The sequence below is a fragment of the Pseudophryne corroboree genome, chromosome 2 (assembly GCF_028390025.1).
Source record: "Pseudophryne corroboree isolate aPseCor3 chromosome 2, aPseCor3.hap2, whole genome shotgun sequence".
In the NCBI taxonomy this organism is placed as follows: domain Eukaryota; kingdom Metazoa; phylum Chordata; class Amphibia; order Anura; family Myobatrachidae; genus Pseudophryne; species Pseudophryne corroboree.
This window is the reverse complement of record NC_086445.1, coordinates 947,836,072-947,860,191: the sequence shown is the minus strand read 5'-3', so window position 1 is coordinate 947,860,191 and position 24,120 is coordinate 947,836,072. Positions and strand designations below refer to the sequence as shown.

At 43.2% G+C, this 24,120-nt stretch overlaps 1 long non-coding RNA gene across 1 annotated transcript in view; it reads right to left on the bottom strand.

The window, feature by feature from the left end:
• Positions 1-8,601: 8,601 nt before the first annotated feature.
• The window catches only part of LOC134987019 (uncharacterized), a 395,412-nt gene continuing 379,893 nt past the window's right edge, over positions 8,602-24,120 (bottom strand). The window contains exon 3 of the long non-coding RNA XR_010192781.1: positions 8,602-9,288. This is a non-coding gene — a long non-coding RNA (uncharacterized LOC134987019). The remainder of the gene's footprint in view (positions 9,289-24,120) is intronic.

Genomic DNA, 24,120 nt, shown 5'->3' with positions numbered 1-24,120 from the left:
TAAAAAGACACCTGAAAATAAAAGTGATTTTGGGACTAATGTCCCGTTTATTACGGGATATAATAGTCAATACAGACAGGTGGAACAGATTATCAGGCGACACTGGTCCATCCTTAGTAAGGATGTTGCATTAAAAGAACATATATCTGAAATCCCAAAATTTGTATATAGAAGGGCAAAAAATGTCAAGGAAAGTGTGGTGAGGAGTGTGAGTGTCCCTCCAAAAATGCTCACTAGAAATACATCTAAGGGTTTCTTTAGATGCGGCACATGTATCATGTGCCGCACTTGTGCGAGTAAACAAAGTAAAATTGTTCAGTACAAATCCAATCAAACCGGGGTAGTGTACACCATCAATGACTTTGTGACTTGCAACACAAAGAATTGTGTATATTTGCTTGAATGTTCATGTGGTGCTCAGTATGTAGGACGTACAACTCGAATGCTGAAAATCCGCCTGGCAGAGCATGTACGCAATATAAAAAAAGGAATAGAAACCCACAATGTGTCTTTGCATTTTAAAAAAAAGCATGAATGCAAGATCAAACATCTGGTTAATTTCTGTGGAATAAAATGTGTAGTCCCGAGTTGGAGAATAAATGATGGCGAAGTCAAACTAGCTAAGATAGAAATGCGCACTATATACGAAATGCAGACTTTGGACCCTAAAGGTCTAAATATTGACTTCGAAATGAAATGGTTTTTGCAGTAATGAAATCTATCTATATGCGGATGTTTAGAAATGTACCTATATATTATCTTGTGTAATACTAACAGCCCGTATTTTTTATTCTTTCATGTGAACTGATTGGGTTTCCATGGAGATTGATTAAAACAGAGGGAGACTGGATCGCATACACAGACTACATGCCTTCCGGTATTTGCGTTCCACGGCACGGACTGAATGACCCGCACTTCCGGTAAAGACGGAAGTCACATGACCGCGGCTCAGGGACACGCTGCGTTCCATAGACAGGAAGAGGAACTATGCAGCGGTCCGAATAAGAACAACGTGTGTGGAGCAACAGAGAAATATGAATAAAGTTTGTTGTATACCCTATGGACTTGTGGGAAACTGATGGGAAGGGCGAAGTACCTGATGGAAAGATGGACAATAAATCCGGATTGGAATAATGGACAGTATATCCGAAATGTCTCATTTATGATCCAGTCTTTGTTTTACCTTTGACCAATTAACTTTTAATATTGATTTAAATAGTTTTAATTTGTTGCTAAGAAGGACTTTTAGTAAATATAATTCTGCTTGTTATAGGAGTATGTTAGATATGTGGATGAAACCTTAGGATTTAGGCGATGTTATAGGTTTATGGACCCGAATATTGTGATTGGCCAAGGAGGCTGGGAGTGGCGAACAGGAGGTATAAATGCCTGACTGTTTGGCTCCAGGAGACACCTTGAGGAAGGATCTTGAATCCGAAACGCGTCGGTGTGATATCTGTGTACTCCAGGTCGTATGGGCTCCTCCATTTACCTTTTTATCGTTAATAAGGACCAACACTTGTTGTTAATTTAAAACTGTTTGGACAACTTTGTAGTGTTTGGTACCTTGCGGTACTTGGAGGTGAAAGTATTTCCCGATTGACCAAAGGCACCAGTTATTTATTATCTTTTATTTTTTGTGTTATTTTTAAAGTTTATATTGCCTATTTTAATGTTAATGGATATATCTTTTTAAGATACAATAAATGTGTATATTTTTTGGATATCCATTGCTTTTTATCCACATATCTGATCTATACTGGTGGTTACCAGTGAAAATCCAGGCCTCCACCAGCAGCAAAAGAAACCTTTCAAGGAACATAGGGCACTGTTGGAAGGTGAGTGCCTGTTTTGAGGGACGGGGTTGTGGTGATCTCGTTACTGAGGAATAAGGGTGTATGAAGAGAACATCCAAAGAAACCTTTTGATGTACATATCCCACTCGTAGGAGGTTAGTCAAAAGGTGCGAACCTTGGAAAAACCGTGGAGTGGAAAAGATTGAGGAATTTTTGGTGATCCAAGAAATTTGAACAGAATTACCAAGACTGAGATCAATCTATATTAGTTGACTAATAACCTGTAGCGCTTGTGAACCACCCCACATTTTGTATTGTATATTATCTCAAGGAGTAGTGCTCTTGGGGGTTGGTACCGAGCTGCAGCAGGGGCGCGAGTTATTCTTTTCTGTTTGTTTGGAATTGTTGTTGCACTGTTTAAGGAGTGACTTGCAGCCCACAAAAATGTATTCACATAGAACATGTAGGGAAGCCCAGATTGAGGCTCTCTTCAGAAATCAGAAAGAGATAGAGCTGATGGACACCAACTTAGAGAATGTCATGTCCAAATTAGAAAAATTATTGATAAGAGAAGGGAAAGTATGGTGGGAGATAGCAACATTGGAAAGATACAGGAGGGACAATTTGGTCCCAAGAGGTTTAAGGATGAATAAAAACCCGTCCTTTGAAAGGGAATCAGGGGAATTCATGAAAGAGTGGAATAGGATCCTGGACTCCTGTTCATTTTCCCTGATGGAGTTAATCGTCAAGGAAAAAAGGAGAGATCTGGTAGAAATAGAGGAAGAGCTTGAAATATTTAAATCGCTAGCAGAACCCTATTCGGGGTCTAAAGAATATAAGGAGATGGAGGAGGTTATCACCACCAGGATTAAGAAGAATGAGAAAGAAATAAAAATCAAGAAACAGAAAAAGTATTTTAGAGACAAGAAAGATAAGGATGAAGAAATAGATATGTTAAATAAAAAAGGGAAAGCAGAAGAAGAGAATAAATTAGCAGAGTCCGCACAACCCCCACGCCGCCCCAATGGGAAGGCATTAAATAAAACTGTTAATCAGAGCTTCTATGGGAGAAGTAAATATATAGGTAATGGAGGAGTAACTAATTTCAGAAAAGGGGATGACTCCTATCGCCCCTATACATCTAGGGAAGACAATAGAGAGAGGTTGGGAGACAGGGGAAACAGAACCCAAAGACAGGTCAGATGGGAAAGGGAAAACCACCAATCCCGACCTGAGGGAAATTTTAGGAGGGATAGAGCCCATAACATAAATAATGGAAGGGGGATTCCCTACAGAGAAAGGCAGAATCCAACCAAAGATTGGAGGAGAGATAGATCGCCCGTATATGAGGACCTCCCATCCTCTTCTTCTTTTTTAGAGAGGGGTCCCCGCAGATCACCAAGGTGGAGGTAAAAACTAAACATAGAAAACGGGGAAAAAGGGGAGGTAAATATACCTCCTCGAATAAAAGAAGAAGTTTGAAAAATAAAAATAAGATTAGTCATGCTCCCAGTAACACTGAGGAAAGGAGTGAAACTATGGAGGATGGAAACAAAGTAAATGAGGACTGCGAAAGGGTCATTAAAACCACAAGTATACATAATTTGAGTCAATATGAATTAAATGTTCATGAGAGGTCTGTTTTAGAGAAGGGCCTTAAGTTTGCCCCGGCCAATAGGTGTGATAAATTTGAAGTCTTTATAGATATAGAGAAATTTATAAGACGGCTCACACTAAAAAGGTTCTTTGATGAAAAACCTAAAGATAATGAGATAGAGGGTAATGAAGGGCACAAATTTAAAAGAAAATCCACCTTTTACCCTAAGCATAAGAAGGGCAGCTTTATTGAGTCCTTTGAAAAATTAGTAAAAGCAGACTTGGAAAAGGTTACGTTTAGACCCAATAGAAAAAATAATTTATCCAAAGATGAAAGAAAAGCCATTCAAACACTACGTGGTAATAAGGAGATAGTCATCAAACCCGCAGATAAGGGGGGAAGCATTGTTATTTTAAATCTGGAGGACTACAACAGAGAGATAATGCGGCAATTAATGGATAGGGAAACCTACCAGAAGTTGCGAGGTAATCCAAGTATGAATATAACAAAGAAATTGGAAGTATTTTTGGCATTGTACCTAACAAAGGGAATTATCACAGAGGAGGAACAACTATATATGATGATAGAACATCCGGCAATACCCGTGTTGTATGTGTTGCCAAAAATACACAAGAATAGAGAGTGCCCCCCAGGTCGCCCAATTGTGGCGGGAATAAACTCTTGCCTATCGAACCTGTCGTGTTATCTGGATCATATCCTCCAACCTATGGTAAAGGAAACTAAATCCTATTTAAAGGATACTATCTCTACCATCAATAAACTTATGACGGTTGATTGGCAACCTGGGTTTTTATTAGTGACAGCGGACGTCACCTCGTTATATACGATTATAGATCACAAATTGGGACTAGAGGCTTTATCGTTCTTTATGGAGAAAGATGGAATGCCAGAGGAAAAGAGGAACTTTGTCCTGGAGGGGACATCTCTTATCCTCCACAACAATTTCTTTTGGTATGATGAGTCATTCTATATGCAGCAGACCGGTACAGCTATGGGCACCAGACTGGCTCCCAGTTATGCTAATTTATTCATGGCATATTGGGAGGAACAACAGGTGTGGAATGGCCATGAACTGGGAGCCAGTCTGGTAGCCTGGAATCGGTATATAGATGATATAATATTCATTTGGGGTGGAGATCGGTCTACACTTGATACTTTTTGTAATCATCTTAATAATAATTCTTCAAAGATAGAACTCACTTTCAATATCAGTGAGGTAGAGGTAAACTTCTTGGATTTAAGGGTGTATGTAGAAAAGGATGAAATTAAAACAAGCAATTACACAAAGAGTACAGATTGTAATTCGTTTATTGACTTCTCCAGTAACCACCACAAGAATTGGCTTAAGAGCATTCCTATGAGCCAATTCCATAGAATAAGGAGAAACTGTTCAGATGTGGAAGTGTATTGGGAACAAGCACGGAAACTAGGTGATCAGTTTGAAGAAAAGGGATATAACAAGGAAATAGTTCAAGTTGCAATGACTGAGAGTGGCACAAGAAATCGGACTGATATGCTTAAAAAGACACCTGAAAATAAAAGTGATTTTGGGACTAATGTCCCGTTTATTACGGGATATAATAGTCAATACAGACAGGTGGAACAGATTATCAGGCGACACTGGTCCATCCTTAGTAAGGATGTTGCATTAAAAGAACATATATCTGAAATCCCAAAATTTGTATATAGAAGGGCAAAAAATGTCAAGGAAAGTGTGGTGAGGAGTGTGAGTGTCCCTCCAAAAATGCTCACTAGAAATACATCTAAGGGTTTCTTTAGATGCGGCACATGTATCATGTGCCGCACTTGTGCGAGTAAACAAAGTAAAATTGTTCAGTACAAATCCAATCAAACCGGGGTAGTGTACACCATCAATGACTTTGTGACTTGCAACACAAAGAATTGTGTATATTTGCTTGAATGTTCATGTGGTGCTCAGTATGTAGGACGTACAACTCGAATGCTGAAAATCCGCCTGGCAGAGCATGTACGCAATATAAAAAAAGGAATAGAAACCCACAATGTGTCTTTGCATTTTAAAAAAAAGCATGAATGCAAGATCAAACATCTGGTTAATTTCTGTGGAATAAAATGTGTAGTCCCGAGTTGGAGAATAAATGATGGCGAAGTCAAACTAGCTAAGATAGAAATGCGCACTATATACGAAATGCAGACTTTGGACCCTAAAGGTCTAAATATTGACTTCGAAATGAAATGGTTTTTGCAGTAATGAAATCTATCTATATGCGGATGTTTAGAAATGTACCTATATATTATCTTGTGTAATACTAACAGCCCGTATTTTTTATTCTTTCATGTGAACTGATTGGGTTTCCATGGAGATTGATTAAAACAGAGGGAGACTGGATCGCATACACAGACTACATGCCTTCCGGTATTTGCGTTCCACGGCACGGACTGAATGACCCGCACTTCCGGTAAAGACGGAAGTCACATGACCGCGGCTCAGGGACACGCTGCGTTCCATAGACAGGAAGAGGAACTATGCAGCGGTCCGAATAAGAACAACGTGTGTGGAGCAACAGAGAAATATGAATAAAGTTTGTTGTATACCCTATGGACTTGTGGGAAACTGATGGGAAGGGCGAAGTACCTGATGGAAAGATGGACAATAAATCCGGATTGGAATAATGGACAGTATATCCGAAATGTCTCATTTATGATCCAGTCTTTGTTTTACCTTTGACCAATTAACTTTTAATATTGATTTAAATAGTTTTAATTTGTTGCTAAGAAGGACTTTTAGTAAATATAATTCTGCTTGTTATAGGAGTATGTTAGATATGTGGATGAAACCTTAGGATTTAGGCGATGTTATAGGTTTATGGACCCGAATATTGTGATTGGCCAAGGAGGCTGGGAGTGGCGAACAGGAGGTATAAATGCCTGACTGTTTGGCTCCAGGAGACACCTTGAGGAAGGATCTTGAATCCGAAACGCGTCGGTGTGATATCTGTGTACCCCAGGTCGTATGGGCTCCTCCATTTACCTTTTTATCGTTAATAAGGACCAACACTTGTTGTTAATTTAAAACTGTTTGGACAACTTTGTAGTGTTTGGTACCTTGCGGTACTTGGAGGTGAAAGTATTTCCCGATTGACCAAAGGCACCAGTTATTTATTATCTTTTATTTTTTGTGTTATTTTTAAAGTTTATATTGCCTATTTTAATGTTAATGGATATATCTTTTTAAGATACAATAAATGTGTATATTTTTTGGATATCCATTGCTTTTTATCCACATATCTGATCTATACTGGTGGTTACCAGTGAAAATCCAGGCCTCCACCAGCAGCAAAAGAAACCTTTCAAGGAACATAGGGCACTGTTGGAAGGTGAGTGCCTGTTTTGAGGGACGGGGTTGTGGTGATCTCGTTACTGAGGAATAAGGGTGTATGAAGAGAACATCCAAAGAAACCTTTTGATGTACATATCCCACTCGTAGGAGGTTAGTCAAAAGGTGCGAACCTTGGAAAAACCGTGGAGTGGAAAAGATTGAGGAATTTTTGGTGATCCAAGAAATTTGAACAGAATTACCAAGACTGAGATCAATCTATATTAGTTGCCAAGCAGGAGGCTAGCTATAGCATTGTGGTGGTACGCCACTCCAGGTGAATATCGCACAATTGCTTGCCTCTTTGGTGTGGGGGGTTCACTATGGTATGCCGGTGGTCGGGCTCCCGGCGACCAGCATACCGGCACCGGGAGCCCGACCGCCGGCTTACCGACAGTGTGGCGAGCGCAATGAGCCCCTTGCGGGCTTGCTGCGCTCGCCACGCTACGGGCACGGTTATTCTCCCTCCAGGGGGGTCGTGGACCCCCATGATGGAGAATAAGTGTCGATATGCCAGCTGTAGGGATCCCGGCGCTGGTATACTGTGCGCCGGGATCCCGTCAGTCGGCATACTGAAGACCACCCGGTGTGGGGATATCTACTGTTTGCACCATTGTACATGAGGTGACCAGAGCATTGGTGGACAACCTATACCACAGATTTATTTCTCTGCCGCATGGCCAGTGTTTGGGTGAAACAGTTACGGGATTTGTGGAGTCTGGATATCCGCAGTGCGCAGGTGCAATCAATGGTACCCACATCCCTATAATCGCACCTCATGATAATCCTGCCGACTACTACAACAGAAAGGGATGGCATTCCATTGTTTTGCAAGCTGTGGTGGATCATAAGTATTGGTAAAAATGTTCTGGCTAGTGTGTTTTCTTAATGCTTATTGTTTAAAACCACTTTTAAAACTTAATAATATATATTTTTATATTAGCTTCACAGATGTATTCATCGGTTGTCCGGGACGGTCAGATGATGCTCGAGTGCTTTCTAACTCGGATCTGTACCGCCTCGCAGAGGACAAGCAAGGGGGCTACCTTTTTCCAAGAGAGGTCATTTTATTTAATACATTTTTTTATATTTTAGAAAACAAGCCCAGGAAAAGATGTGTTATTAAGTCTAAACTGACGCAATGTTCATGAATCAAGCAGGTAATAGATAAATGCAATTTAATTTACATTGGGATCAAATAGTTGTTGTTACCTTCAAACATGCTTCCTATGTGCCCACCAGCCTGCCCATCACGGAGGAGTCTGCTCATATGTGTATACATATTTCTTGTTGCTAATGTACATTTTTTTCTCTATATTCCTACTAGAAATCTAAATTTGTGGACGGAGTGGAGATCCCGGTACACATAATTGGTGATGCCGCCTACCCGTTACGACGATGGCTCATGAAGGAGGTCACCCAACATGTCCAGCTGAGCCCCAACCAAATTACATATACGCACACCCTGAGCTCAGCAAGAATGGTGGTAGAAAATGCCTTTGGACAATTAAAAGGACGTTGGTGCTATCTTATGAAGCGCAATGATGTAGACATTATTATTATGCCTAACATTGTTGCAGCATGTTGTATTCTGCATAACCTATGTGAATTTCAGAGGGAGGAATTCCTACCAGAGTGGACAGTGCAGGACTCAGTTGCGTACCCAGCACTTGATGGTGAGTCCTATTTGGGCGACCATTCTGGAAGTGCAGAACAGATGAGGCCTGCTTTAATGACCAACCTTTACCATTTGTAAAGGATGTATCAATCATTTTGGTTTTAAGTAAAAATAGGACAATTCTAAAGATTAACAAAAGGTCAGAGACCTTATAATTTTAATTTGTATAAAACTTTAGTAAATAAAGCATTGAAATCTTTACCGTAATAAAAGACAAACCAGTAGTGTTTGAAATACACTCCCATTAATTTAAAACCAACTTTTTTAAAAACAATAACCATTTAAGATAAATTACGGTAAATAGGAACCTCTGTAGTTGTCTCCGTTTCAGAAGGTGATTTGGTGTGTTGAGGTTGGGTACGTCAAGGATGGGTATAGTGAGTTTGGGCTTGTGGAGGTTGGGTTTGTTGAGGTTGGTTATGTCAAGGATGGGTATATTGGGGTTGCATTTGTTGAGGAGGGGTATGTTCGTAGTAGGGGGGGCCAGGGTTATACTGGGGATACGATTGAGGGTGGTTTGGAGGCGGGTGCTGAGGTGGCACTGTGTGCAGCCCTTCAATACATTGGAACATTCTGTCAAATATTGACATTTGAAATTCCTGCATATCCCTCTGACATTCTCTTGCATCCCTATTATAGGTTTCCTGCATAGAGATCAGCTGGGTCATAAATGTGTTGTTCATGTCTTGCTCTGCCTGCAAAAATCGCTTGAGACGTGCATCTTCTCGATCACCCATGGCAGCATCCATCTGCTCTAATTTCTTAAACAGGACAGTGGTCATAATTCTTGCAGCTTGCTCCGTTTTGTTTGGGCGGCGCTTCCTTGGCGGAACAGTATATACTGTGGACACAAGTCAAATAATTTTGTTATCGGAATTTGCAATGAGCTCATATAAAATAGCAGTGTTGTTCACAAACGTGTTTGTGGCCTACTCCCACCTGCACACTGCATATTCTCTGCAACATTTATCATTTTTAATTGTATGCATTTAATTAGCAATGTATGAGTATTTTTTTTAAATAATTTATTAAGTTAATGTTCTTGTTAATATTTAATGACGTTAATGTTTAGAGTGGTTAGTTTGTGTTTAGTTTACGTTAATTGTTAATGTTGGTTATTATGTTCTTTGGATTGTTGTACTTACTGTTTCCATGTAAAGGCTGCCTTTGTGCAACTGGGCCCATTTGACTTGTCCCAGCCTGTGTGTCTATCGGCGCATCAGTGGTTGCAGTTCTGCTGGGTTCGTGTCCAATTGGGTCAGGTATAGTGGTTTGCATTGGTTGCGTATCATCATCCAGTATGAGTGGTGGTGATCGGGTCTCTGGGTCCTGTATGCTGCAGGTGGAATTGGCAGCACAGGCCTGGCTTGTTTCTGCTGCTGCTTGGCTGGAGGATAAGCTAACAGGTGTCGTAAGCGCTGTGTGGCCAAATATGGTGGCACACTGCTCATAATATTGCCACTCCATACGGGCAGCACCACTTCTGTTTCGGTTGCGGTCGTGGACCTTATTGAATTTCCTTTTAAGGGCCTTTAATTTATTTATTACCTGCTGTGAGGTACGTTGGAAACCAGAGGCTGCAAGCATCCTTGTGATGTTTTTATAGGTTATTGCATCCTTTACAGTCCCTGTAATTTGGTTGGCTATTTCAGCATCCCCTCTAATCTGCAACAACTCCCAAACTTCATCCTCACTCCAGGTTGCCATATTGTACAAGCACAGTAGCACTGTGAATGCAGTATAATAAAGGCTAATCCACTGTTTACAGAGTGCTGCCTGTTATTTCCAGGTTCTGACTGGTGACATCATGCAGGGAGACCAGCTATCACCTCCTTTTTAAGATTCCCGGGTTGAATATACCGGGTCTGAGGCTTTCACACTGCCAAATGAATGGTTCAGAACTGTGTAGGATCCTTCTTTTTACACGGATTGAAATACCGGGTTGTTTGACCCGATAAATTGATACTGCAGCTCAAACCGGGTTGACACAGCTAAAACGCTGCAATATACCTGGTTATTTTTGCGATGTGAAAGGGGTATTAGTTACTTACAGCTGCCATAAGGCATGAACCAGAAAATATATTTTAAGGAGGAAAAACACGTTAACCTCATATCCGTTGCTTTATTAATTTGTTGCTTACTTGTGGCTGCACTTTTAAATAGATTCAAAAAAATGTTACTTGCCTCTGTTAATTTGTCTGTAATGCAAGGGAAAATATGCAGATATGCAGATGGGAGTGACATCATTTATAGATGGTTAGTTGTAATTACTGGCAAACAACTAGATATGGGTAATTTACAGAACAGGCTACTCAGATTATGTCCCAAAAGGTTTGCAAATGAGTCTGATGTAAAGTACAAGGCAAAGTTAAATTGTGCAAATGAGCAAGATTTTATTGATTTTGCACTTTTGGTTTTCCATAATACTGCTAATAAAGTGGCATGGAATAAAACCATGTATTAGCATATTCATTAATCTTAATATATATTTGTTTTGATTCAGTTCACTATAATTATTGTACCCATTGTTACAGTGATGAAACATTTGGAATTTGAATATATTGTCCAGAGATGTCACTTTGGGTCTGGTGCATGTAAACGGCTCACAGGGGATATATGCTCTGCAGACAGAAAGCATTACACACAGTAATCTGTCATGATCATTTAACATACTTATATTAAACGTGATTTTTTTTTTTTAATTACTGCCCTTTAATAAAATGTAAACAGATTTTTATTTTATCCGGAACCCTCAGTATCCATATAGGTTAGAAAACCATAAAACAAAAAAATTCACATACAGACATGATCATTGGTGCCATAACCTACAGTCACTGTAAGACAATGATGAGCAAAAAGAGGCCCCATTTCTGCATGCTGCCCCTGGGTGCCTACACCTGCGGCATCCAGCTCTGTACGGCAGGTTAGTACTGTATGTCCTAGCTTGTACTATTGGTTTATAATATCTGCTGATCTTTCTTTGATTTATATGGATTGTATTTAATGTCTAACTCAAGTTAAGGTTAATGGGCCTAATTCAGACCTGATCGCACCTGTGTAAATTTGCAGAGGTTTGTGATCGAATAGTCGCCGCCCAGCCAAATAGAAAATCTGCCCCATGCAAGTCTGCATATGCCGTGTAAATAGCTTTACGTATCACTGCTTTAAGGAGTGCTGCTACCAGGGGTGTAAGTGGGTCATGTGTCCCAGGTGTCATACCGGAGAGCAAGGAGCAGAAAGGGTGTGGGGCCAGCACACAGTTATCCCCTTTCAGGGGCCATGCTCTGTTCATGGTCCCATCTCCTTCTCACAGACAGCTGCAGGCTTGGTGGGAACCAACAGGTACTGTAAATTAAGCATTGGGTGGGTATAGATTAGTGTAGGTAATACTAAGAATAAAATGGTAATGGTATAATGGGGGTAATTCCAAGTTGATCGCAGCAGGATTTTTGATAGCAATTGGGCAAAACCATGTGCACTGCAGGGGAGGCAGATATAACATGTGCAGAAAGAGTTAGGTTTGGGTGGGTTATTTTTGTTTCTGTGCAGGGTAAATACTGGCTGCTTTATTTTTACACTGCAAATTAGATTGCAGATTGAACACACCCCACCCAAATCTAACTCTCTCTGCACATGTTATATCTGCCTCCCCTGCAGTGCACATGGTTTTGCCCAATTGCAAACAAAAATCCTGCTGCAATCAACTTGGAATTACCCCCAATGATTTTAATGGGGTTAATTTAGATTAAGATTTTTATTTATGAGCTGTAATTAGAAGTTTAATGCTGTTTATATTATATGGCGGTCACTAATGCTGTGTGTATTATATGATAGTCACTAATGCTGTGTAAAATTTATGGCAGTTACTAATGCTGTCTCTATTATATTGCAGTCACTAATGCTGTCTATAGTATATGGCAGTAACTATTGCTTTCTGTAGTATATGATGGTAACTAATGCTGTCTGTAGTATATGGTAGAGATGTGCACTTGAAATTTTTCGGGTTTTGTGTTTTGGTTTTGGGTTCGGTTCCGCGGCCGTGTTTTGGGTTCGACCGCGTTTTGGCAAAACCTCACCGAATTTTTTTTGTCGGATTCGGGTGTGTTTTGGATTCGGGTGTTTTTTTTTAAAAACACTAAAAAACAGCTTAAATCATAGAATTTGGGGGTCATTTTGATCCCAAAGTATTATTAACCTCAAAAACCATAATTTCCACTCATTTTCAGTCTATTCTGAATACCTCACACCTCACAATATTATTTTTAGTCGTAAAATTTGCACCTAGGTCGCTGGATGACTAAGCTAAGCGACCCTAGTGGCCGACACAAACACCGTGCCCATCTAGGAGTGGCACTGCAGTGTCACGCAGGATGGCCCTTCCAAAAAACACTCCCCAAACAGCACATGACGCAAAGAAAAAAAGAGGCGCAATGAGGTAGCTGTGTGAGTAAGATAAGCGACCCTAGTGGCCGACACAAACACCGGGCCCATCTAGGAGTGGCACTGCAGTGTCACGCAGGATGGCCCTTCCAAAAAACCCTCCCCAAACAGCACATGACGCAAAGAAAAAAAGAGGCGCAATGAGGTAGCTGTGTGAGTAAGATAAGCGACCCTAGTGGCCGACACAAACACCGGGCCCATCTAGGAGTGGCACTGCAGTGTCACGCAGGATGGCCCTTCCAAAAAACCCTCCCCAAACAGCACATGACGCAAAGAAAAAAAGAGGCGCAATGAGGTAGCTGTGTGAGTAAGATAAGCGACCCTAGTGGCCGACACAAACACCGGGCCCATCTAGGAGTGGCACTGCAGTGTCACGCAGGATGGCCCTTCCAAAAAACCCTCCCCAAACAGCACATGACGCAAAGAAAAATTAAAGAAAAAAGAGGTGCAAGATGGAATTGTCCTTGGGCCCTCCCACCCACCCTTATGTTGTATAAACAGGACATGCACACTTTAACCAACCCATCATTTCAGTGACAGGGTCTGCCACACGACTGTGACTGAAATGACGGGTTGGTTTGGACCCCCACCAAAAAAGAAGCAATTAATCTCTCCTTGCACAAACTGGCTCTACAGAGGCAAGATGTCCACCTCATCATCATCCTCCGATATATCACCGTGTACATCCCCCTCCTCACAGATTATCAATTCGTCCCCACTGGAATCCACCATCTCAGCTCCCTGTGTACTTTGTGGAGGCAATTGCTGCTGGTCAATGTCTCCACGGAGGAATTGATTATAATTCATTTTAATGAACATCATCTTCTCCACATTTTCTGGATGTAACCTCGTACGCCGATTGCTGACAAGGTGAGCGGCGGCACTAAACACTCTTTCGGAGTACACACTTGTGGGTGGGCAACTTAGGTAGAATAAAGCCAGTTTGTGCAAGGGCCTCCAAATTGCCTCTTTTTCCTGCCAGTATAAGTACGGACTGTGTGACGTGCCTACTTGGATGCGGTCACTCATATAATCCTCCACCATTCTTTCAATGGTGAGAGAATCATATGCAGTGACAGTAGACGACATGTCCGTAATCGTTGTCAGGTCCTTCAGTCCGGACCAGATGTCAGCATCAGCAGTCGCTCCAGACTGCCCTGCATCACCGCCAGCGGGTGGGCTCGGAATTCTGAGCCTTTTCCTCGCACCCCCAGTTGCGGGAGAATGTGAAGGAGGAGATGTTGACAGGTCGCGTTCCGCTTGACTTGACAATTTTCTCACCAGCAGGTCTTTCAACCCCAGCAGACTTGTGTCTGCCGGAAAGAGAGATCCAAGGTAGGCTTTAAATCTAGGATCGAGCACGGTGGCCAAAATGTAGTGCTCTGATTTCAACAGATTGACCACCCGTGAATCCTTGTTAAGCGAATTAAGGGCTCCATCCACAAGTCCCACATGCCTAGCGGAATCGCTCCGTGTTAGCTCCTCCTTCAATGTCTCCAGCTTCTTCTGCAAAAGCCTGATGAGGGGAATGACCTGACTCAGGCTGGCAGTGTCTGAACTGACTTCACGTGTGGCAAGTTCAAAGGGCATCAGAACCTTGCACAACGTTGAAATCATTCTCCACTGCGCTTGAGACAGGTGCATTCCACCTCCTATATCGTGCTCAATTGTATAGGCTTGAATGGCCTTTTGCTGCTCCTCCAACCTCTGAAGCATATAGAGGGTTGAATTCCACCTCGTTACCACTTCTTGCTTCAGATGATGGCAGGGCAGGTTCAGTAGTTTTTGGTGGTGCTCCAGTCTTCTGTACGTGGTGCCTGTACGCCGAAAGTGTCCCGCAATTCTTCTGGCCACCGACAGCATCTCTTGCACGCCCCTGTCGTTTTTTAAAAAATTCTGCACCACCAAATTCAAGGTATGTGCAAAACATGGGACGTGCTGGAATTTGCCCATATTTAATGCACACACAATATTGCTGGCGTTGTCCGATGCCACAAATCCACAGGAGAGTCCAATTGGGGTAAGCCATTCCGCGATGATCTTCCTCAGTTGCCGTAAGAGGTTTCCAGCTGTGTGCGTATTCTGGAAAGCGGTGATACAAAGCGTAGCCTGCCTAGGAAAGAGTTGGCGTTTGCGAGATGCTGCTACTGGTGCCGCCGCTGCTGTTCTTGCGGCGGGAGTCCATACATCTACCCAGTGGGCTGTCACAGTCATATAGTCCTGACCCTGCCCTGCTCCACTTGTCCACATGTCCGTGGTTAAGTGGACATTGGGTACAGCTGCATTTTTTAGGACACTGGTGACTCTTTTTCTGAGGTCTGTGTACATTTTCGGTATCGCCTGCCTAGAGAAGTGGAACCTAGATGGTATTTGGTAACGGGGGCACACTACCTCAAGAAATTGTGTAGTTCCCTGTGAACTAACGGCGGATACCGGACGCACGTCTAACACCAACATAGTTGTCAAGGCCTCAGTTATCCGCTTTGCAGCAGGATGACTGCTGTGATATTTAATCTTCCTCGCAAAGGACTGTTGGACAGTCAATTGCTTACTGGAAGTAGTACAAGTGGTCTTCCGACTTCCCCTCTGGGATGACCATCGACTCCCAGCAGCAACAACAGCAGCGCCAGCAGCAGTAGGCGTTACACGCAAGGATGCATCGGAGGAATCCCAGGCAGGAGAGGAATCGTCAGAATTGCCAGTGACATGGCCTGCAGGACTATTGGCATTCCTGGGGAAGGAGGAAATTGACACTGAGGGAGTTGGTGGGGTGGTTTGCGTGAGCTTGGTTACAAGAGGAAGGGATTTACTGGTCAGTGGACTGCTTCCGCTGTCACCCAAAGTTTTTGAACTTGTCACTGACTTATTATGAATGTGCTGCAGGTGACGTATAAGGGAGGATGTTCCGAGGTGGTTAACGTCCTTACCCCTACTTATTACAGCTTGACAAAGGCAACACACGGCTTGACACCTGTTGTCCGCTTTTCTGTTGAAATACCTCCACACTGAAGAGCTGATTTTTTTGGTATTTTCACCAGGCATGTCAACGGCCATATTCCTCCCACGGACAACAGGTGTCTCCCCGGGTGCCTGACTTAAACAAACCACCTCACCATCAGAATCCTCCTGGTCAATTTCCTCCCCAGCGCCAGCAACACCCATATCCTCCTCATCCTGGTGTACTTCAACACTGACATCTTCAATCTGACTATCAGGAACTGGACAGCGGGTGCTCCTTCCAGCACTTGCAGGGGGCGTGCAAATGGTGGAAGGCGCATGCTCTTCACGTCCAGTGTTGGGAAGGTCAGGCATCGCAACCGACACAATTGGACTCTCCTTGTGGATTTGGGATTTCGAAGAACGCACAGTTCTTTGCGGTGCTTTTGCCAGCTTGAGTCTTTTCAGTTTTCTAGCGAGAGGCTGAGTGCTTCCATCCTCATGTGAAGCTGAACCACTAGCCATGAACATAGGCCAGGGCCTCAGCCGTTCCTTGCCACTCCGTGTGGTAAATGGCATATTGGCAAGTTTACGCTTCTCCTCCGACAATTTTATTTTAGGTTTTGGAGTCCTTTTTTTACTGATATTTGGTGTTTTGGATTTGACATGCTCTGTACTATGACATTGGGCATCGGCCTTGGCAGACGACGTTGCTGGCATTTCATCGTCTCGGCCATGACTAGTGGCAGCAGCTTCAGCACGAGGTGGAAGTGGATCTTGATCTTTCCCTAATTTTGGAACCTCAACATTTTTGTTCTCCATATTTTAATAGGCACAACTAAAAGGCACCTCAGGTAAACAATGGAGATGGATGGATACTAGTATACTTATGGATGGACTGCCGAGTGCCGACACAGAGGTAGCTACAGCCGTGGACTACCGTACTGTGTCTGCTGCTAATATAGACTGGATGATAATGAGATGAAATCAATATATATATATGTATGTATATATAATATCACTAGTACTGCAGCCGGACAGGTAGATAATATATTTATTAGGTAATGATGACTGATGACGGACCAGCTGGACACTGTCAGCTCAGCAGCACCGCAGACTGCTACAGTAAGCTACTATACTCTATAGTAGTATGTACAAAGAAGAAAGAAAAAAAAAAACCACGGGTAGGTGGTATACAATTATGGATGGACTGCCGAGTGCCGACACAGAGGTAGCTACAGCCGTGGACTACCGTACTGTGTCTGCTGCTAATATAGACTGGATGATAATGAGATGAAATCAATATATATATATGTATGTATATATAATATCACTAGTACTGCAGCCGGACAGGTAGATAATATATTTATTAGGTAATGATGACTGATGACGGACCTGCTGGACACTGTCAGCTCAGCAGCACCGCAGACTGCTACAGTAAGCTACTATACTCTATAGTAGTATGTACAAAGAAGAAAGAAAAAAAAAAACCACGGGTAGGTGGTATACAATTATTAATGGACTGCCGAGTGCCGACACAGAGGTAGCTACAGCCGTGGACTAACGTACTGTGTCTGCTGCTAATATAGACTGGATGATTGATAATGAGATGAAATCAATATATATATATGTATGTATATATAATATCACTAGTACTGCAGCCGGACAGGTAGATAATATATTTATTAGGTAATGATGACTGATGACGGACCTGCTGGACACTGTCAGCTCAGCAGCACCGCAGACTGCTACAGTAAGCTACTATACTATAGTAGTATGTACAAAGAAGAAAGAAAAAAAAAACCACGGGTAGGTGGTATACAATTATGGATGGACTGCCGAGTGCCGACACAGAGGTAGCTACAGCCGTGGACTAACGTACTGTGTCTGCTGCTAATATAGACTGGATGATTGATAATGAGATGAAATCAATATATATATATGTATGTATATATAATATCACTAGTACTGCAGCCGGACAGGTAGATAATATATTTATTAGGTAATGATGACTGATGACGGACCTGCTGGACACTGTCAGCTCAGCAGCACCGCAGACTGCTACAGTAAGCTACTATACTATAGTAGTATGTACAAAGAAGAAAGAAAAAAAAAAAAACACGGGTAGGTGGTATACAATTATGGATGGACTGCCGAGTGCCGACACAGAGGTAGCTACAGCCGTGGACTAACGTACTGTGTCTGCTGCTAATATAGAGTCTAGACTGGATGATAAATTATTGATAATGAGATGAAATCAATATAATATCACTAGTACTGCAGCCGGACAGGTACTATATATATTTATTATGTAATGACTGATGACGGACCTGCTGGACACTGTCAGGTCAGCACAGCACCGCAGACTGCTACAGTAAGCTACTATAGTAGTATGTATAAAGAAGAATGAAAAAAAAAAAAACCACCGGTAGGTGTTATACAATATTATATATATATATATATTATATACAATTATATATATATATATATATATATATATATATATATATATTAAACTGGTGGTGATTGATTATTAAACTGGTGGTCACTTCAGGTCACGTTGCAACTTGCAACTAGTACTCTGAGGCCTAAGCAGACAATCACAAAATATATTATTATACTGGTGGTCAGTGTGGTCACAACAATGGCAGTGTGGCACTGACTCTGGCAGCAAAAGTGTGCACTGTACGTTATATGTACTCCTGAGTCCTGCTCTCAGACTCTAACTGCTCCCCACTGTCAGTGTCTCCCCCACGAGTCAGATAATACACTTACAGTCACATTATCTAATCTATAAATATCACTTCAGCAAGTAGTATAGTAGTATACAGTATAGTAGTACTCCTCCTAATAATGCTCCCCAAAATACTGTGTCTCTCTCTTCTCTAAACGGAGAGGACGCCAGCCACGTCCTCTCCCTATGACTCTCAATGCACGTGTGAAAATGGCGGCGACGCGCGGCTCCTTATATAGAATCCGAGTCTCGCGATAGAATCCGAGCCTCGCGAGAATCCGACAGCGTGATGATGACGTTCGGGCGCGCTCGGGTTAGCCGAGCAAGGCGGGAAGATCCGAGCCTGCTCGGACCCGTGTAAAAAAACCTGAAGTTCGGGCGGGTTCGGATTCAGAGGAACCGAACCCGCTCATCTCTAGTATATGGCGGACATAATGCTGTCTGTAGTATATGGCAGTCACGAATGCTGTGAGTACTATAGGGTGCTCACTTATAATATGCTGTCTGTAGTATTTGGTGGTCACCAGTGCTGTCTGTATTATATGTTAGTCACTAATGCTGTCTGTAGTATATGGCAGTCACTAATGTCTGTATTATATGGTGGTCACTAATGCTGTCTGTAGTATATGGAAGTCACTTATGCTGCTTGTAGTATATGGCGATTACTAATGCTGTTTTTATTATATGGCGTTCTCTAATGTTGTCTGTATAATATGGCAGTCACTAATGCTATCTGTAGTATATGGCAGTCACTAATGCTGCCTGTAGTATATGGTGGTCACTAAGGCTGTTCTGTCTGTTATATATGACAGTAAATAATGCTGTCTAGTATATGGCAGTCACTAATGCTGTCTTTAGTATATGGTGATATGACTAATACTATGTGTAGTATATGACAGTCACTAATGCTGTCTGTAGTATATGGTGATCACTAAAGCTGTTTTTATTTTATAGTGGTCATTAATGCTGTCTATAGAATATGGCAGTCACTATTGCTGTCTGTAGTACAGTATATGGTGATAAATAACTATTGCTGTCTGTAGTATATGACAGTCATTAATGCTGTCTGTATTATATGGTGTCACTAATGCTTTCTGTATTATATGGTTGTCATTAATGCTGTCTGTAGTATATGAGGGTTAATAATGCTGTCTGTAGTATATGGTGGTGACTAATTCTGTGTGTACTATATGGTGGTCACTAATGCTGTCTGTAGTATGCGGCAGTCACTAATGCAATCTGTGGCATATAGCAGTCACTAATGCCGTCTATAGTATGCGGAAGTCACTAATGCAATCTGTGGCATATAGCAGTCACTAATGCTGTCTGTAGTATATGTGGGTCACTCATGCTGTCTGTAGTCTTTGAATGACAATAATGCTGTCTATAGTATATTGCAGTCACCAGTGCTGTCTTTAGTATATGGTGATATGACTAATACTGTGTGTAGTATATGACAGTCACTAATGCTGTCTGTATTATATGGTAATCATTAATGCTGTCTGTAGTATATGGGGGTCACTAACACTGTCTATAGTATATGTGGCCACCAATGCTGTCTGTAATATATGGCGGTCCGTAATACTGTCAGTAGTATATGTCAGTCACTTATGCTGTCTGTATTATATGGTGTTCACTAATGCCGTCTGTAGTATATGGTGGTAACTGATACTGTCTGTATTATATGGTGGTTGTATAGGTAGTGGGTGACTACTATCCACTGGAATAGGGGAGGACATGAGGTGGGGAGCACCATGATGAGTATTTTCCCTTGGTGATAGAAAGAGGTGCTGGGCCCCCATTGGGCCCCTCTGACAAGCCGGGGCCCAGTAATTAGTACCCACTAACCCCCTCTCAACATCACTGCCACCAGGTGCCTCCCCTAAAGTCTTTAGGTTGACAGTAAAAAGGTCAACAGTGAATATGTTGACCATTATTGGTCGACATGTGTTAGGTCAACATGGTCAGAATGTTGACATGACAATTGTTGACATAGCATATGGTCAACATTAATTTTTCCCTTTTTTTAATATAACGTTTTAAAAATTTACCATCCACGTGGAATATGATTGGGAATGGTAACCTGTGCAGATCGTAGCAGAGTGAGGCACCTTTCCCGTAGCATGACGAGCAAAGCAACCCATGTGAGGGACAGTGGTACACTAATTGTGGGTCCATGTGCTAAAAGTGAAAAATATACACCCCCTGAAAAAAAAACCCCTCAAGTTGACCTTTTCATGTGTTGACCATTTTTATGTCAACATTTTGCTTGGGTCTACCTTTTTCTCATGTCAACCTTGTGCAAGTCGGCCTTTTGGGGTCAACCTAGACACTGTGGACCTTATTACTGCCGACTTAATGAACCATACCCACTCATGGCATGGAGCCCTGCTACACAATATACTGAAGAGGTTAGTATGACCCACACCTACTGTATGCCAGTGGTTCTCAAACGCGGTCCTCAAGGCACAGCAACGGTTCAGGTTTTAAGTATATGCATGCTTGGCCACAGGCAGCGGTGCAAGTGTGCGGGTACGGGTGGGTACGGCGTACCCATAAGAATTTAGCCGTGGGTACGCCGTACCCACACCGACGGGCCGCCGCTCCTCGTCCTTCCCTCCTTCTGCTGCTCACCGCCGCTCACCGCCGCACCACCGCTGATGTGAGGGGAGGAGAGCGCAGCCTGCGCCTCTCCTGCCCCTCAGTGTCTTCGATTCAGTGCCGCCCGTGAGCCAATCAGAGCTCGCGGACGCGAGCATTGATTGGCTCACGGATCGGCGCTGAATTGAACTGAGCCACCCACACCCACCGGACACTGAGGGGAAGGAGAGGCGCAGGCTGCGCTCTTCTCCCCTCACACACACAGGACAGCACAGCAGCAGCAGCGGTGAGCAGCAGGGGGGGGGAGCTTTGTGTATACCTGGCACTGGGGGCATGTATACCTAGCACTGGGGGATATCTGGCACTGTGGGCATATCTGGCAATGGGGGGACATGTGTATCTGGCACTGGGGGCATATCTGGCAATGGGGGGACATGTGTATCTGGCACTGGGGGCATATCTGACACTGAGGGCATATCTGGCACTGGGGGGACATGTGTATCTGGCACTGGGGTCATATCTGGCACTGTGGGTGCAGTTCTGTATCTGGCACTGGGGGGCAATGTATATCTGACACAATGGGGGCATTTGTGTATTTGGCACTGTGGGGCAATGTGTATTTGGCACTGTGGGGCAATGTATATCTGGCACTCTGGGGGCATTTGTGTATCTGGAACTGTGGGGCAATGTGTATCTGGCACTGTGAGGCAATGTATATCTGGCACTCTGGGGGCATTTGTGTATCTGGCACAGTGAGGCAATGTGTATCTGGCACTCTGGGGCAATGTGTATCTGGCACTGTGGGGCAATGTATATCTGGCACTGTGGGGCAATATATATCTGGCACTATTGGGGTCATATGTGTATCTGCCCCTCCCCCCATATGTGTAGCACGCCCGCATTTTCATTGGCCACGCCCCCACGTGCCATTTGGCCACACCCATTTTTGACGCGCACACACAGTACCCGTAAGACATTTTTTCTACTTGCACCACTGGCCACAGGTGACTTAATTAGTACCTCAGTCAATCTGATGTAACCATCTGTGCTAAGCCTTGGATATACCTAAAACCTGGACCATTGTGGTGCCTTGAGGACTGCATTTGAAAACCTCTGCTGTATGTGCTCACTAGGTGCCTCATCCTATGCTGAGGGAGCAGCAAGGTAAACAGGAGGTGAATGCAATTAGCAAAGTGGTGTCTTTGTTTTTCAACAATTTCAGAAACGGAGTAAAATACCGGAACGTTTACAGAAATAAAACTTACTATGGAAATGGCAGAGCCTGGCTAGTACAACCTACACTTGTGTATTATAGAGCTATCCATGTACAGAAACTGGAACTATTCCCAGAAATGACAGACAGCAGTCAGTGTTGTTTGTTTACAGTGCAAGATCTATAATGGGGCCGGGTGTGTTGTGAACATGGGCTCCTATGTTAATGGAAGCCCACATCACTCACCCTGCACCCATTACTTTCTTTTTTTTTTTAAATCAAGAATTTTTTATTGCTTTTCAATAAAAATGAAAAGAACAAAACATACAAGAAACAAACACAAACATATGTGCATTCCAAGTGATGCATTCAGCAGATCAGAAACAATAACAATGACGTAGGATCATTTATTAGGATACACATCAGGACAACAATGGGGGTCATTCCGACCCGTTCACACGCAGCGGTTCTTCGCTGTGGTGCAAACAGTTCGGAACTGCGCATGTGCGGCGGGCGCAATGCGCATGCGCGTCATTGCCCGGCGACGGCAGCGGCTACAACAAAGAAGAAAGTGATCGCTAGCGCGATTGCAAAAAGATTGACAGCGGGGAGGCGTTCCGGGGCATCTACTCACCGTCTTCCGGCGTGGAGATCCGAATGCAGGCGTGTCCAGGAGTTTGGAGGGCGGATGTCTGACGTCAATCCCGGGACCTTCGTCGCTGGATCCGTCGCACAGGGTAAGTAGGTCTGACCCTGGTCTTGTTTTGCAGGAATCTTTTTTAGCATAGCAGGGCTGCACAAGTGGGGAATAGAACCTGTTGCGAGTGCAGCAAGCCCACAAGGGGCTTTGTTGCATCACCCCCGCCGACATTCTGCTGCCGGGATCCCAGGGTCTGTATGCTGACCGCTGGGATCCCGAGCGCCGGTCTGCCAGCCCCAATCCCAGTGGACCCTATGTAATATATACAGTTGGATCTGCTGAAATCTGGCATAGGCCATGGCGACCCGCGGGGATTCCAGGACATGATCCCACTCTTCATCATCAATTGTGCCCAAGTTAAGTACCCATTTTGCTTGAAGAGTAGCCAAACCCCAATCCCAGAGGAGGAGAGGAGAGAGGAGTAAAGAACAGAAGTTTTCTTACAACAGGGCATGGTGCGAACTAATGTGTGAACAGGAGATTCAGAGAGTTGCGAAGTAGAACCCCCCCACTGTGCAGACAAGGCATGATGGTGTTGTAGGAATCGGAAAAAATAATGTCTAGGAATAGTGTACTGAGAGTACATATATTTGAAGGTATGAAGAACCCCATCCTGAATAGTTGGCCTATTTCAGACACCCCAAAGAAAGTCCAACCAGAACTACCCTCCAGACTACGTGTTTCAGAGAAGTTCATATTACTCCAAATGGGAGAGCAAGGTCAATAGTAGGATCCACCAACAATTTCTCCACTGTCAACCACACTCTTCTAGCTTGTTGTAGCAAGTAAGGAAGGGAGGATAGCGGGATACGCGCCAAAAGGAACTGTAGTGGGGAAAATGTAAGACCTGCCTTATCTAGCAAAGCCACGGGGAGGTTCCCATATTCCCCAGGAGTAACCCATTCACTCAATTGGGTGGTTAAATAATAAAGACACATATCTGGTAGAGCCAGGCCACCCTTGCTTCTGGATCTACATAGTACTGTATTTTATAAGCAATAGTCTAAATCCCCAAATAAAGAAAGCAATATGACGGGATATCACCTGG